The sequence below is a fragment of the Phyllostomus discolor genome, chromosome 11 (genome assembly GCF_004126475.2).
Source record: "Phyllostomus discolor isolate MPI-MPIP mPhyDis1 chromosome 11, mPhyDis1.pri.v3, whole genome shotgun sequence".
NCBI classification, from domain to species: Eukaryota; Metazoa; Chordata; class Mammalia; order Chiroptera; family Phyllostomidae; genus Phyllostomus; species Phyllostomus discolor.
The window spans coordinates 73,145,455-73,159,706 of NC_040913.2; positions in this window are offsets into that span (position 1 = coordinate 73,145,455).

Genomic DNA, 14,252 nt, shown 5'->3' on the forward strand with positions numbered 1-14,252 from the left:
ATTTGGGCGTGAGAACAACACTACTAAAATTTCTCTTCTTTCCAGTTTGATTCATTAAGTGTTTGCCTTATTACTTGGAGAGTTCAAGAGAGAAGAAACTTATTGGGAGGTAATTACTTGAGTCCTGCTTCTTTGTCCCATTACAGTTCAGGGACGACCGTTTTGTACCATTACACCTCATCTTCTCAAAAATGGAGGCATGTTTTCACGGCTGTGGCTTTGAAAGTCTGTCCTATCTCCCGAGTCAGACTCCTTGAGCCCAGCGGGCCTGTGCTTGGGGGCCTGGGGGCCTGAAGCCATTTCCTGTTACTTGTTCTTTGGAGTAGGACTGCCGGTAAATCCCCAGAGACTGAATCTGACAAGCAGTCACTGTCTGACATAAACGTGCATGTTGCTCATAGAATCTCTGTATGTCACAGGATCACAATATTTTAGAGCCAGAGGAAAGACTGAAGTTCAAAGAAGTCAAGACTTTTGCCCAAGATCACAGAGTAAGAGGCAGAATCAGGACTGTGTTAGCTGCATTAAGGAAACAAAAGCCAACAAAACGAAACAAAGCAAACCAGAAAACCCCCCAATGAAACAGAACAGCTCGAGCTTTCCTAGCTCTGAAGTGAGAAGTGTAAAAACACCAGCACTGTAGAGCTAAAGATTTTGTTCATGGCATTAACTCTGAAACGTCATCTATTTTTATTTTCAGCAACACTCTTTGATTTTGTCCTGAGTTGATTTTTATGGCTGATGTTATAGGACATGTTGTACCTTCTCTTTGTTTTCTAGCCTTATAGCAGCCTTTGATGGTGAAAAATCTAATTTTGACCTCCAGTTGGTAGAATGCAAATATTCTTGTAAGGATACAAGGCCTTATACCTTCTGGGCCTCCAATCTGAAAACAAGCTCGGCTTCTTAAGCTTGCCATGGTCCCTGAACCAGCACCAGAGTGAGCTTTTGAAACACAAATCTGCTCATGTTTCTCCTGCTTGAGCCTTGCAGTAGCTTCATGATGGAAAAAAGCTCCTCAACATGCAGAGCCTCCCACCTCTGGCTTCTTCCAACAGCGCCTTCCCTGCCCCCCACCCCTACCCCTTCCTCTCCAGCCCCGCTGGCTCCCTTTAGGCCCTGGTCCCCACTCTGCAGCTGTCCTTTGGCCTGGTGACATCATCTCATCCTTGAGCTGTCAGTTCAGTTGTCACTTCCTCAGGGGAAGTTCATCCGCCCTCCCTGACCCAGGCAGCTCCCCCTTAATGTGGGGACAGCACCACACATGTCCCTTGGAACACAGATCGCTATTGCAATTTTTCATTCGTTTGTGTCAAGCCCTGAGCTTGATGGCGAGCTCTGTGAGGCAGAAATAGTGTCTTATTCTCTACTGTATTCTCAACCCAGTGCCTGGCACCTAACAGATACTCCAGAAATGCTTGCTGACCCCTGAATGAATGAACAAGTAAGTGGATGAAGTTCTGGCCCAACGTGGGGGGAAGAATCTTAGCACAGTTGCCAGCAGAATGTATTGAGAAGAGAATCCAAATTGGAATCACTAAGACCTTGCTTCAAATTTCTGGGCAAGGGGACCTCTTGGAGCCTCAGTGAATTCATTTGAAAAGAGGCCTAAACAAGGATCCCCAGCATACAGGTGACTTCAAAGGCAAAGCAGACAACCGTGGAAACCCCAGGTGTCAGACAGAGACACAGACATGGCCAGCAAGGCCCTTTTCCATGTCCCATAGTAGCTCAGTCAACTTCAGACTCCCCGTGCCCCAGGTGAACCAGCTAAGCGGGACACGCAGGGTGGGGCCAGGGGTTGGTCTGGCTCCTGGCGGCGGGCTTCCCATGCCTGGGCTCAGAGAGCAGCCAGGGGCCCGGACCCTGCGAGGAAGTGAGCTGAACCTGGGAGGCAGGGGTTAAGCGGCAGCTACTTAAGATGGGCCCATCCAGGGGTGTACCCGTTCATCATGATAAATGTCATAGTAAAATCAATTCTCTGTGTACTTTTGGGAATTACAACCATCATTTTGGTGTGATTTATTTGGTGTATAACATGAACATGGCCATTTGTTTCATCATTCTGAAAGTTCATCTAAAATTGCTTCGAGTTTCTGGTTTTCGGGAGTGACATGTCCAATTGTTATCGTCTCCCCTATGAAATATGGATCGAGGGATACACGGCTGCCGGCCTTGTTTTCTCCCTGGTTACCTGCGTTAGGTGGCAGGGGAAGTTTTATTGCTTTGATTTCCCTTCCCCTCTCACCGCCCTCCCCAATCTGGATCCATCTTTAGACCAATACAGGGTTGAACCCAGGGCGTTCCTCCCTGCCAGCCCTTGGGAAGTTCTCTCTCCCGCAAAGAAGAGACATCATCTCTGAAGTGTACTGGGCTCTCCACCCGCTCCTGCAGTCTTCAAGGGGGCGGGGGCTGCTCACGTCCCTTCCACCCAACCACAGTCTTGATCCTGGCCTTGAAGCCCATTGGCACCTGGCTGTGGCAGTTAACGACTACCCTTGGGTCCTGGGTCAAAACAGAGTCTTTTGAGAATTGTCCCACCTCTTAACTGGCTGTATAACTTTGGGCCATTGCCCGAATTTCTCTGAGTTTTCTTATGTACAACATGGCGGTGAGAATAAGGCGAGGGTTACGTGAGCTCATAGCCTTAGCATGTGTCTAGTACTGGGCTAGGATGCAGTAAATACAACCTGTTGCCATCACCATCACCCTCGGTTTCTACTGTGAGACGAGCTGTGTGACTGGGGCCTCGCTTTGCACCGATTGGACAAGGGCCTCCTGAGGTGAGTTGGAGGCCTGCGAGAATACGGGAAATGCAGTATGTGGGGCAAATGACAAAACGGCCCTGTGGGAGACAAGGCGTGCTATTGAAGTTCTGGGTGTTACTGCATCTCCTGTCTCTGCTTTGCTGATGGGCGTGCTTGTTGTCTAGGCTCTTCGGGGCAGACTTCGTGAGCACCCTGGGACACAGGGTGCAAGTGAGGCCGAGAGACTGCCAGTCCTCCCATCTGGCAGTGCCATCTTTGGGGAAGCCTGTGGTTTATTCCTGACTTCTTTTTATAATAATAACACCACCCACATGTATCACATGCGCAGACCCCAAAAAAATCAGTGTCGGATTTTTTCCCCCTAAGACACACATTCCAAGTTCTTCAAACGGAGCAGCTATCTTTGTACACATTCCTCCCAAATTTTAGGTCAATGCCTGGCGCACCCAGGGCCATGATGCATGTTGTCATCAGGAATAGTCTGTCATAACTCCTTTTCTACAGAGTCTCGCATTCGCTGTTCTTTCGCTGGGAAATGGTGCTGTCCTCATTGCTTCACATCACACCTTCTAATTCTTCAGAGTTCAAATGCCACCTCCTCCAAGAAGCCCTCCCTCATTCTCCGGTGAGTTATGGACTCTCCCTTCCTTTTGCTCCCAGGACTCTTTATCAGCACCTCTGTTTTGGCATCTATCACTTACCCCTTTGTAGCAAGGATCTTTATCTACACAGTTATATTTCAGTTCCTTTTAGGTGGGCCTCTGTCTTTTTCCTCTGATCTCTAGCTCAGTGTGTGGCACAAATAGACACTCGATGCATCTTCCTCGACTGTGAAATGACTAGAAGGAAAGATACCATGCACTGTTGTTTCTGAAGAGCCTGTGTGGGACCTGGCATTCACAGACTTACCTGCCACTCTCTCCCACTTAGAAACCTTTGGTTTGTCTTTGGGTGATAATTTCTGCTTGGGGAAGCCTTTGGTTCCAATCTCTCTTGTTCTCATCAAGACAGGCACTATCTCCAAGTTCCACAATGGAGACTTGTGCACTTTCTGTGGGTGGCAAGAGAAGGATGCCCTAGTGAAGATTTAAAGACCCGGAAACTGAATGGGGAGAGGCCAAGGGGAGAAGGTGCGCCTGAGGGAAGGGGCAGGGACAAGCTGGCCCTGGGGGCCCAACGACGAGGACAGTAGATTTGCCCTCCTACACCGAGTCCGGGCTTTGTTCACGGTAGTAGGAAGCAGGAGAACATTTCCAGGAGCTACAGCACTAGCATCAATGGCTGGCCACCGCCTGCCCCCCTTGAGCTCAGAGAGAGCCCACCTTCCCAACGGCAAGGTAGCAGGGCCTTCTTAAGATAAGCGTGTCTTCCCCTCTCCCCTCTTCCTCTTGCTCCAGAGTGAGGGAGAGGAGAGTCCTCCCACTTACTCCAATTATGTGGATGACTGGGGAGAGCTTCAGCACAAGTAATAGAGTCACCTGCTTGGACCAGAGGGAGGCCAGTCCCCCTTCCTTCCTACCCTTCCCTCAAGTTGCTTAAATGGGCACCATTGACCTTCGAAAGGCATGCCACTAATGCAGGTGTTAACCTTAATGCCACTGACTAGGGCCTGTCATTAGCACTCATGCCTGCGACAGGTGTTTGTTCTGGCTCTGGCAGGAAGGTCGGCACCTTGGAGCTGCTCAGTTTCCCAATCTAAAGTTGACACTTGGGGGTTGGCAAATGGCCAGGCTCAAGTTGGCTGCGGAGTCACCTCAGTGGAGGGCTGGATGGGTTGGGGACAGGGAAGGCTTTGGGAGTGCTCAGAGCCAGGAAAGGGGTTTAAGGTCCTATGCCTTTCTTAGTTCCCAGAAGGCTCCTTTCTCTCCCTTCTCCTCCACCTCGGCCCTCCCCTAGATGGTCACAGTGGTGACCTGGCTAGGGGACAGCACCCGGACAAGCCCAGGACAGTCTTGCTGCCTGCCTCAGCCCAGGAACTCCGGAAGGCCACTGGACTCCCGTCTGGCAGTTCTGCTCTTTGGAGATGGGCCTTGGCCAGGCAGGGAGGTCCCCAGGGGCAGCGAGGCTTTGATTTCAGCACCAATAGGGGCCAGGTCTCATAGGTGCCGCTCTGGGTTTGGGCCTTGCCATCCTGGGGACCTTGACTGGACAATGGGGGCAAAGCCCAGAGGGCACCGTGGATCTTCGAGTCAACCGGTGGCAAAGGGCAAACCAGGGGAAAGGGCATGCAGCGCAATCCACTGACACTGGTATTAGAGAGAAAGGAAATTCTGGAGTTCAATTAATTATTTCTCAACTTTTTACTCCCCATTCTGTTCATAAGCAGTTACCCTAAGTCATTTCTGTCACAGCAGCTGTGGCTTGGATTCCTTGTACCTAATTTGTCTTTTCCTCTTGGGGTTAATAGTAACAATAGTAATCAGAGTGACAACAACTTCCAGCACCAGCGGCATTTATTACACGTTCATTGCACACCAGGGATTTTGCACACACTCTGCCACTTAATTACTATAACAGTACTATGACGTTGGTGCTGTCACCCACGCTTCATTGACTCGGAAGCTGGAACGCCAGAGAGGATGTGTGCCCGACCTGCTCACGGGGGAGCCCGGGTTCAAACCCAGGTCCCAAGTACTGCTGGTGCACTTAGCCACACCCCTTTGCTGCTCCTGTTGAGTGTGTCAGTCACTCTGTGCTTTGGGTCAGGTGACCCTGCCAAGCTCCAGAGAACTGAGGCCCAGAAAGGTGAAGCATTTCCCCTTGAGGCCCACAGCTAACCTGGGACAGAGCTGGGATTCATCTTTACCCAGCCGAGGGATGATGGGTTGTGCCCAGCATTGCGCTAGGTTCTTTAGGGGGTTCCAAAAAGAATACCATGGGCCCTGCGTATCCATGGGTTTTGTGTCTGTGGAATCAGCCAACCATGGATGGCAAACAGTATCTCTGCTCCATTGTTGGGGATGTGTGGATTTGGAGGGCTCACTGTGTGCGTTGGTTTATGCCAATTTTTAAAAAGATTTTATTTATTTATTTTTAGAGAGGGAAGGGAAGGAGGGGGAGAGAGAGGGGGAGGAGAGAGAGAGAGAGAGAGATCAATGTGTGGTTGCTGGGGGTCATGGCCTGCAACCCAGGCATGTACCCTGGCTGGAAATCGAACCTGCGACACTTTGGTTCACAGCCCGCGCCCAATTCACTGAGCTACGCCAGCCAGGGCTATGCCAATTTTATATAAGGAATTTGAGCAATCTCAGATCTGGGTATCTGCTAGGCATACTGGGACCAATCTCCTTTGAATACAGAAGAATGATGGTATGTCCAATACTCTATGAGCTGTCATTTGCTGGAAAAATCAAACTCTGTTCCTAGGTAACTTTGATCTTTTACTCTGTGTCAGGCACGTGTTTTACATTTAACTCTCATAACTGTGACATATGTACTGTGATTATCCCCCTTTTACAGCAAAGAGAGCAAAGCTCAGAGAGGTAAAGCAACTTTTCCAGGGCCACGCAGCTAGAAAAGGGGGGGTGGGACGCACACCCACGTCTGGCTGACTGTAGAGCCTCGCGCTCACACCTCCGACACAGAGACCCGTGCCTGCCCAGCTCGGATGACCTGACTGACGGGATGTTGGAGGAAGGGGAAATATGTATGTGTGGGGGTGCTGGGCAGGGCAGCTCCTCAACAGACCCTCAGCAGGGCTGTGACTTGAGCTGGGCTTTTGTTTCAAAAGGAGAGAGTCTGGGGTGGTGGCCTAGGTGGAAAGAACATCCCAAATAAAGTGTGGGAATGAAAAAGGGTAAAATGGGTGGCATGTGCTTGCTTGATGTGGAGGGGCCGTTTTCTATCTGACTGTAGCTGCTTGATCCTTAGCTCTGCAACCCTCGGGGGTGGGTACCAAGCGTTCTTTGGAGCAGCTAAGAAACTTTGCCGATGAAGAGATATGAGCGTTTGTATGTTGTGGGAGTGCGTGGCAGAGTGGAAAAGCATTCGGTTTGGAACTGGGTTTAAGTCTAACACTGTCTTTGGGAGACTTTTAGGTACACTGAGCTCAGTTTTACCATCTGTAGAAACTTGATAGTAATAATAATAATAATAATAATTAGCATATCCACTTGATGATGTTATTTTTGATATTCAAATGAGATGAGGTTCAAGTAGAAAGCACCAAGTTGAAATGTGCCCTCTGTTATGATTATTAATTAAAGGTGAATGTGAGTGAGCAGGCTGTGCAGCTATGTGTGCATTTGAACGGTTATGATTAGGTTTTTGTCTTTAACCATAGATGTGACAATTGACACCTACACATATGGTGTGTGCGCGTGTGTGTCCCCTGGTCTCAGGGGAACCATTACCTATTGACAGGCCCCAGGAGAGACCACCCTTCGCTGTGTGACGCTGCATGCCAGGCACAGCGGCTCCCGCTCACTGTCCTGTGGCTGCCCAGGAGCCCTGGGTGTCCGCTGCCGTGCTAACCACTTTAACCTGCAGCACAGCCTGGAGCTGGGGCTGAACTGAGGTGTGCTGACCCTGCAGCTGCTGCCGCTCCTTCCAGAAAGCAGGAGGGGCCCCTTGAAATGTAGCAGAGGCAGCTGGTGCCCTGGAGCAGCCCCTGCCAGGCAGACACCTTCTTCCTGGGGTAGCCTCGAACTACTATCTCCTAGCACTTTGCACCGGCCAGTTTTCCAGGGAGCTTCCTTTGCTCTCCCTGGATGCTATGGGCACCTCCCAGCTCGCACCTGAGACTGAGCCCACCCAGGCTCCTGAATGCTTAGCCAGGTCTCCTGGCCTTTTGGAGTCTCTTTTGTTGACTCTGTCCTCTGAACCGCAACCCTATTCTCAAGACATCTTTTCTGAGACTTACCCTCTGGCCTGCTCCCAGATGACAGGGAAGCAGTCGTGTGGCTGGATCCGAGGCCTGGAGCTCCACTGGGAGAGGAAGGCAGCAGGGGTGTGGCAGGATACTTAGAAGCCCCTGCAGGATTCATTCCTCTGTTAGCTGCCGTGTGGTTGGTTCTGGGTCCTGCTAGACTTGTGTCACACGCTTCTCTGCAGAAGGCCAAGATGTCCCAGAGAGGCGTTAAGGCAGGCATTGAGGACCCCAGGGTGAGCCACGAACCTGGGAAGCTTGTAGAAGTTTGACGGTCACTTCCTACCTGATGTTGACATCCGGAGGGTCACACACTCCACACTGGTCAGCGTGCCTCCTTACCTACCCATCAGGCCTGATAGGACATCCACGACACGCCCAAAGGTAGCACTGCATATATATTGGTGTATAACTTGGAAGTACGGTATAACTAATTTTCCCTAATTGTAAAATAATGTATAACTATTGTAAGAAATTACAAAATGTGCATATGTATAAAGAAGAAATAAAAGTAGCCCATCAGCTTACTACTGAAACAGATTCACTTATTATTTCTTTCCCTGGTCCCTCTCTCTCTGACTAATACGCACATATGGCCCACACGGCTGTGTGTGTATAATGCGTATGTACATGTATTGAACACACTTCTGTTTTCCCCAAACCAGAGGAGTGCAAACCAGGGGCCTTGGAGCTACTCTGGACGGTTTTCCCCCCCTGCCCCACCCCACCCCACCCCCACTGCTTATCGCCCTCTCCTATCACAGAGTCCTACAAATTATGCCTCTGTCATTGTATCCTAGTCCACTGCTCTCTAAGTTCCACCCTGTCCCACCTGAGATACGGCCTTGGCTCCTAACTGGTCGCAACTTCCTCTCCCCTCAATTCCAGCACAGTCGCCAAGTTCTTTGGTGCGGGCTGCCGGCCTCTGCCTCTCACTGGCTGCACAACCTGGGCATGTCGCTTCACTTCCTCAGCCTCGGTTTCCCTATCTCATGTCCCCGTCAACTGGAACACGTTTTCTGTTCACCTCTTCTACCCACAAACTTAATGCCTCTTCTATCTGAACTAAATACTTACCGTGCTCTGTGGTCGTGCGTTTGTGGTTTGAAGCATGACAGCAAAACTAGCACACATTTCTTTCTTCTTCTTCATAATTTCACAAATAAAATATTGGTTCTTACCATAGATCTTACCAGTCTCAGCAAATTATTTTTTTTTCTCTCCTTATCAACTTGAGAACTTTCACCTTTTCACTTAAGGAAGCCCTGTACAGCTTCCCTTGGGCGTGTCCGAGTTGCCAGCATCACTTGGGCCCCTGTGAAGGAAATGAAAAGGGTCTTGAGCACAAGCACCACAATACGGTGACAGTGGGTCTAGTCCCTGGGATGGCTACTGGGTGGCAAACAGGCGCGGAGAGTGTACAGTGTGGGGAGGCTGCAGAAAGGGGTGAGTCACGTCTTGGGCAAGACACAGAGGGATGGAGTGAGATTGTATCACGTCACTAAGGATGGCATGCAGTTGAAAATTTAAATTGTTTGTTTCTGGAATTTCCTATTTAATATCTCCGACCATAGTTAGACCCCCGCGGGCAACTAAAACGGCAGAAAGCGACATTGCCAAGGAGGCCACCGCCGTCTTGTCTCCGCTCTGCTTGAGACTCCCTCCCCTCCCCATCCGCTCACTTGCAACGTGCTGATTATCCATGTGCTTTGTTCCCGTGCTTTCTGTTATAAATAACAGAAAGATGTCTTTGCACATAAATCTTTAGGCAGGCCTCTGTTACGTCCTTAAAATAAATCCTTAGAACTGAAATTTCTAGGTCAAAGATTATGAACATTTTTAAAGCTGTTGATGAATGTCACCAGCTCACTTTCTGGAAAATAAACACGTACTCCTTAGTCTTCTGGCCACACGTCCCTTCTCGGGCTTCTGCAGCACGCTGTTTGACGCTTCCATGGAGAGCCAATGACGTCTCCTTCACATCGGAGTTACTCGTTACTCTGCCCCCTGAACTGGACTGTGAGCTGCTTGGGGGTGGGGGCTGCACAGTCCACGGCGGGTGCCCGTGAACGTCTGCTGGGTTGGACTGACTTGAACGTAAGAGTTGCTGACGGTCCCGTGCCACAGTGGGATGGAAACCAGGAATGCCGATGTTTGGTAATCAATCAGTAGGTCCCAAAATGTTTAAAGAGAGGGAAAATCCAACGCTCTCTACCCGCCACCCTACCCCAGTCTAAGAGAAGATCCCAGTGGAAAAGTTGGGTTTCTTATTCCCTAAGTAGAGCAATGGCAATAGCTGCATGAACAGAGGTTGAGGCGGACCCTGGGGATGGAGAAACCCAGGTTCTTCAAATGCTGGTTCCTTTGTGGGGGTGGGGTGGTGGGCGGAGCTCCCAGGACCTCACTATTCCCCGTGTGAAGCTAACATTTTCCCTTTGCCTCTCCCGTGTCCTGCCTCTCAGTGACCGGCAGAAGAAGCCGGAGCAGGTGGGTCCCCTTACTGGTTTCACAGGGGGTGTCCTGTTCTCCCGCACACCCCAGGGCCATCAGCCCTCCTGCTGCAAGGGCCCCTCAGAGCACATGGTGGCTGCGTCCTGCTGGGCCCCGCTGGGCCCTCTGGCTCCTGCTCCTCTGTGGGGATGGCTTCCTGGCCACTGAACACTCAGGACCTTCAGCGCAGCCTTTCTGAAAACCCTGGGAAGAAGTCTCCATGTCCCCTCATGGCCCTTTGGCCTCCGAGGCCATCCTGTGTTTCCCAACTCAGAAGGCACTTCTACCCCAGAGGGAAGCCCTTAAGGCTGCAGCCAGGATGCTGGGTTTGGAAAAGCTGTGGAGCTGCACCCGCCTGGCCTCTCGTGGCCCATCCGGGCTCCCTGTGGCCTTCGTATGTGACACACGCTTTCTCGCTGTTCTAAGCGTGGTACAAAGAGTCATTGCATCATCCCCCAAACCGTACGAGCTAGGTGTTGTTATCCTCATTTTACAGACAGGGAAGCTGAAACTCAGACAGGCCACAAGCTAGGGTGGGGCTGAGCCGGGAACTGACCCAGGCAGTCTGCTCTCTGAGAGGGGCTGAAGGCCGCTTCGGGTCCCTGGGTCCTGGGTAGGCTCCGTGAGCCCATGGGTGTGCATGTGGGTGTGTACGTGTGTGTGCATGCACGTGTGTGTGTGTGTGTGAGAAAGAGAGAGAGAGAAGCTTTGTTCAGCCTGATGCGAGGCTCTCATACACCAGCGGGGCAGTGTGGTCTGGTCACACAGTGCAAAACGGAAAGGGCTCAGCACTGAGCCAGACCCGAGTTTGTGTGACTTGAGCCACGCTGCTTGATTCCTCTTGGTCTGGAGTTCCTCATCTGCAAGTGTCTGCCTCATAGTCTTGTTGTAGAGATTACGTGTGCTCGTGTGGGTCAGTGATTTTCAACCTTCTTCATCCGAGGCACACCTAAATTAATTACTAAACGTCTGCGGCACAGCACAAAATAAATTTTATTTTTGTCCATTTGACAAAAAAGGTATAATTTTCATTCATTTACACCAGATGGCTATCGTTGTATTGGCTGTTGTCATTTTTTTATTTGACAAGCAAAGGGAAAAGAGGCCAGTGCCCCTGACTCAATAGTCAGGTGTTGTATGCTTTAAAAATTCTTACAGTGCATGGCATGAAAATCGCTGATTTAGGTCAATGGCTAAGGACAGTGTCTAGCACATGGTAGTCTCTGCTAGAAATATTATCTTCACCGTCTCGATCATTCCGGGCAAGCTGAGAGGGAGAGGGAGTGTGCCCTCTGTTCCAATTTCCAGAATCTTCTTTCTCCCCAAGCACCCTGTCCTGTCACTTACTCTCCAAAAAGCATCTGTTTCATTTGCACCAGAGTACCGCAGGCCTTAGGTTTTATCCCTTCTGTCCATTTTTGCACTGGCTAAGGGACAGAGGAAGAGGGCAAGGCTGAACCCTAAAGCACCAGACCTTAAAAAGGGCGGGAGACCTCCTGGTGCCTCCCAGATGCCCGCCACCTGTCTATTCCACCCGTGTTAAGGCAGATTCTGGGAAAGCCTCTCCCTTCCCTGTCTCTGGACTTGTGCTTGGAGGCTTTTCTCAGGGCTCAGACTCTCTTCTTTGTCCCCGGGCACCGTCCCCTTGGCTCCGGACCATGCCCTGCCTGGCCGAGCTGCCCTCGGAGCTGTCAACACTGGGTGTGCGTGCTGGTATGCCAGGCTCGGGGCTTCAGAAACGAAAGGTGCAGGGAGCAGGCAGGAATGTGCTGGGCTGGTTTGCATCACCTGCCAGCATGGACACCACCAGTAAATCACCGTGCGCAGCTGAGGGTGCCCGGAGCGGGGGTGAGAAGGGAATGTGCGGCTGGGCCGTCACGTGGCAGAGAGCAAGCCTGGGTCCCAGGACAGTAGGTGGAAGCTCCAGGCAGGCTGCTTGTAGCTCAGGGTGAAAACAAGACAAAAGAAAACAAAATATAAGTAAGAATTGTTTAATGCTGGGACGGCCTGCTGGAAGGCAGTGGGCGCCCCATCCTCACAGGCATTCCAGAAGCTGACACTCACCCTCTGGTGCTGTGGTTGGAAAGGCTCTTGTCCTGGGAAAGAGGTGGCTCCTTGAAACCCTGAGATTCCCCAAGCCCGGGACTGCACTCCTGGCCTGGGATTTTAAAACTAGAGGGTCTAGGCATGTACTTTTGTTTTATAACATGTATGCTGTCCTAACCATGTGCCAGGCTCTGTTCTAATTGTTTACACATATTAACTCATTCCATTCTCAATACTAACCCTATGAGGTAGGTACTCTTGTTTCCATTTTAGAGATGGGGAACCTGAGGCATAGATAGGGAACTTGCTCAGGAGCTTCCAGCCAGTCAGCCTGACTCCAGGCTGTTCTCCTAACTGCCCTGCCACTGACGTCCTATCTGGGGCATTTCCAGGGGGTTGCCCCCTGGAGTATCTTGGTCTGGGAATGGCTGGGGTGGGGTGAGGATCTGGTCAACTCCAACAGCAGGCAAGCAACGTACCCTGGAGGAGCAGACCTTTTGAGGAGTTCTGTTCTGCAGGCATATCAAATAACCCAAAGGATGTGGCGACAAGGTAACAACCCAGGTGACAGAGTGAGGAGATGGACCCTCCTGAAAGGCAGGAGGCTGCCAGTGATGCAGAATCTGGAAGACTGGAAGTCCAGGTAGGCAAGGGACCTCATGGATGTCTGTTACTCATCGCGGAACTCAGGACCTAGGGAGTGAGGAGGCGACTCTGCCAATCTAAAGGAACGTGGAATTTCCTGAGAAGTGGACTCAGGCCCGTGCACAGGTGAAGATGGTGGCATCAGAAGTGGTAAGCAATGTCAGGGCACTCAGGAAGAAGGACTCCATGTGGAGCCCCGGTGCTGGGATCAGCTGCCCGAGGAGAGAAGGACCGACTTCGGACCTCAGAGACCAGGGTCTGACGCCTGGATCTGCTGCTTTTCCTCCTTATGTGACCGGGACAGCTTGGTTAACCTCTCTGACCCTTGGGTTCCTTTTCTTAAAGGGTGGGTAATGATAACTATCTTGCATGATGATTGGAGGGTGAATCAAATCAAGTAACAGTTGCTTGCTTGGAGCCTTGCAAATGTCCTTGTGCTTGGAGGCCTTTCCGTGGTTCTTGTCTTGGAGGAGATTGATTCTAGAGGCCGAGAGTGGACTCTTCAGCCAGAAGGTGAGAGTGTGGATGAGGGGCTGGAGCAGATAAGGGGCAGGAGGGCTACGGAGGAAAGGGCTAGGAAGGCCAAGCCATTGGACAAACTGCCTGTCCACTCTGGTGTCAGCAATCCCCTAGCTGGGGTCATCACGATAGTCAGTGGCTTTGCAAGACCTTCCGATTAAGCCCAAGATCAGGTAACTGGGGGCTATGAAGGGGAGGCCACTGAGGCACTACCTGGGATTTCAAACTGATGCATCGAAAATCATGCCCAGGGCCAGGGAGCAGCAGGCTGGCCCCAGTCAACAAAGCTTGCTCTTGGCATTCCCTCCCCAAACCTGACCACTTCTAGCATGTTCTCTCCTGTCTTTCTCCGAGTTCCTGCAGGTACCCTCCACCCCCTCATCTGCAAAATGAGTAGATTTGGTTAAGAGGATGACTAAGGTTAATCATATAACTGCCCAATCTTTTTTTTGTTTTTAAAGATTTTATTTATTTATTTTTTAGAGAGGAGGGAGGGAGAGAGGAGGAGAAGGGAGGGAGAGAAGAGGAGAAACATCAACATGTTGTTGCCTCTTGTGCGCTCCCTACTGGGGACCTGGCCTGCAACCCAGGCCTGTGCCCTGACTGAAAGGGTCTATGGCTACCCTTTGGCTTGCAGGCTGGCATTCAACCGCTGAGCCACACCAGCCAGGGCACAACAACTGCCCAGTCTTCTTAAAGAGCAAACATTCCCATTTTCCCCTAATCTGAAAGCTTAGAAGAATCCCCTCCAAGTTAGAGGTCTATGTTTAAGGCAGCTAGACTAACTGAAAGGATCACAAATGGAGAATAATGACAGTATGAGCGGGAGCATTAGGTTGAGAGTGCTCCAGAACTGATGGGGGCGCCCCATGTTTCAGGGTTAGCATTTACAGTATTCCTATCTTGTAGATGAGGCC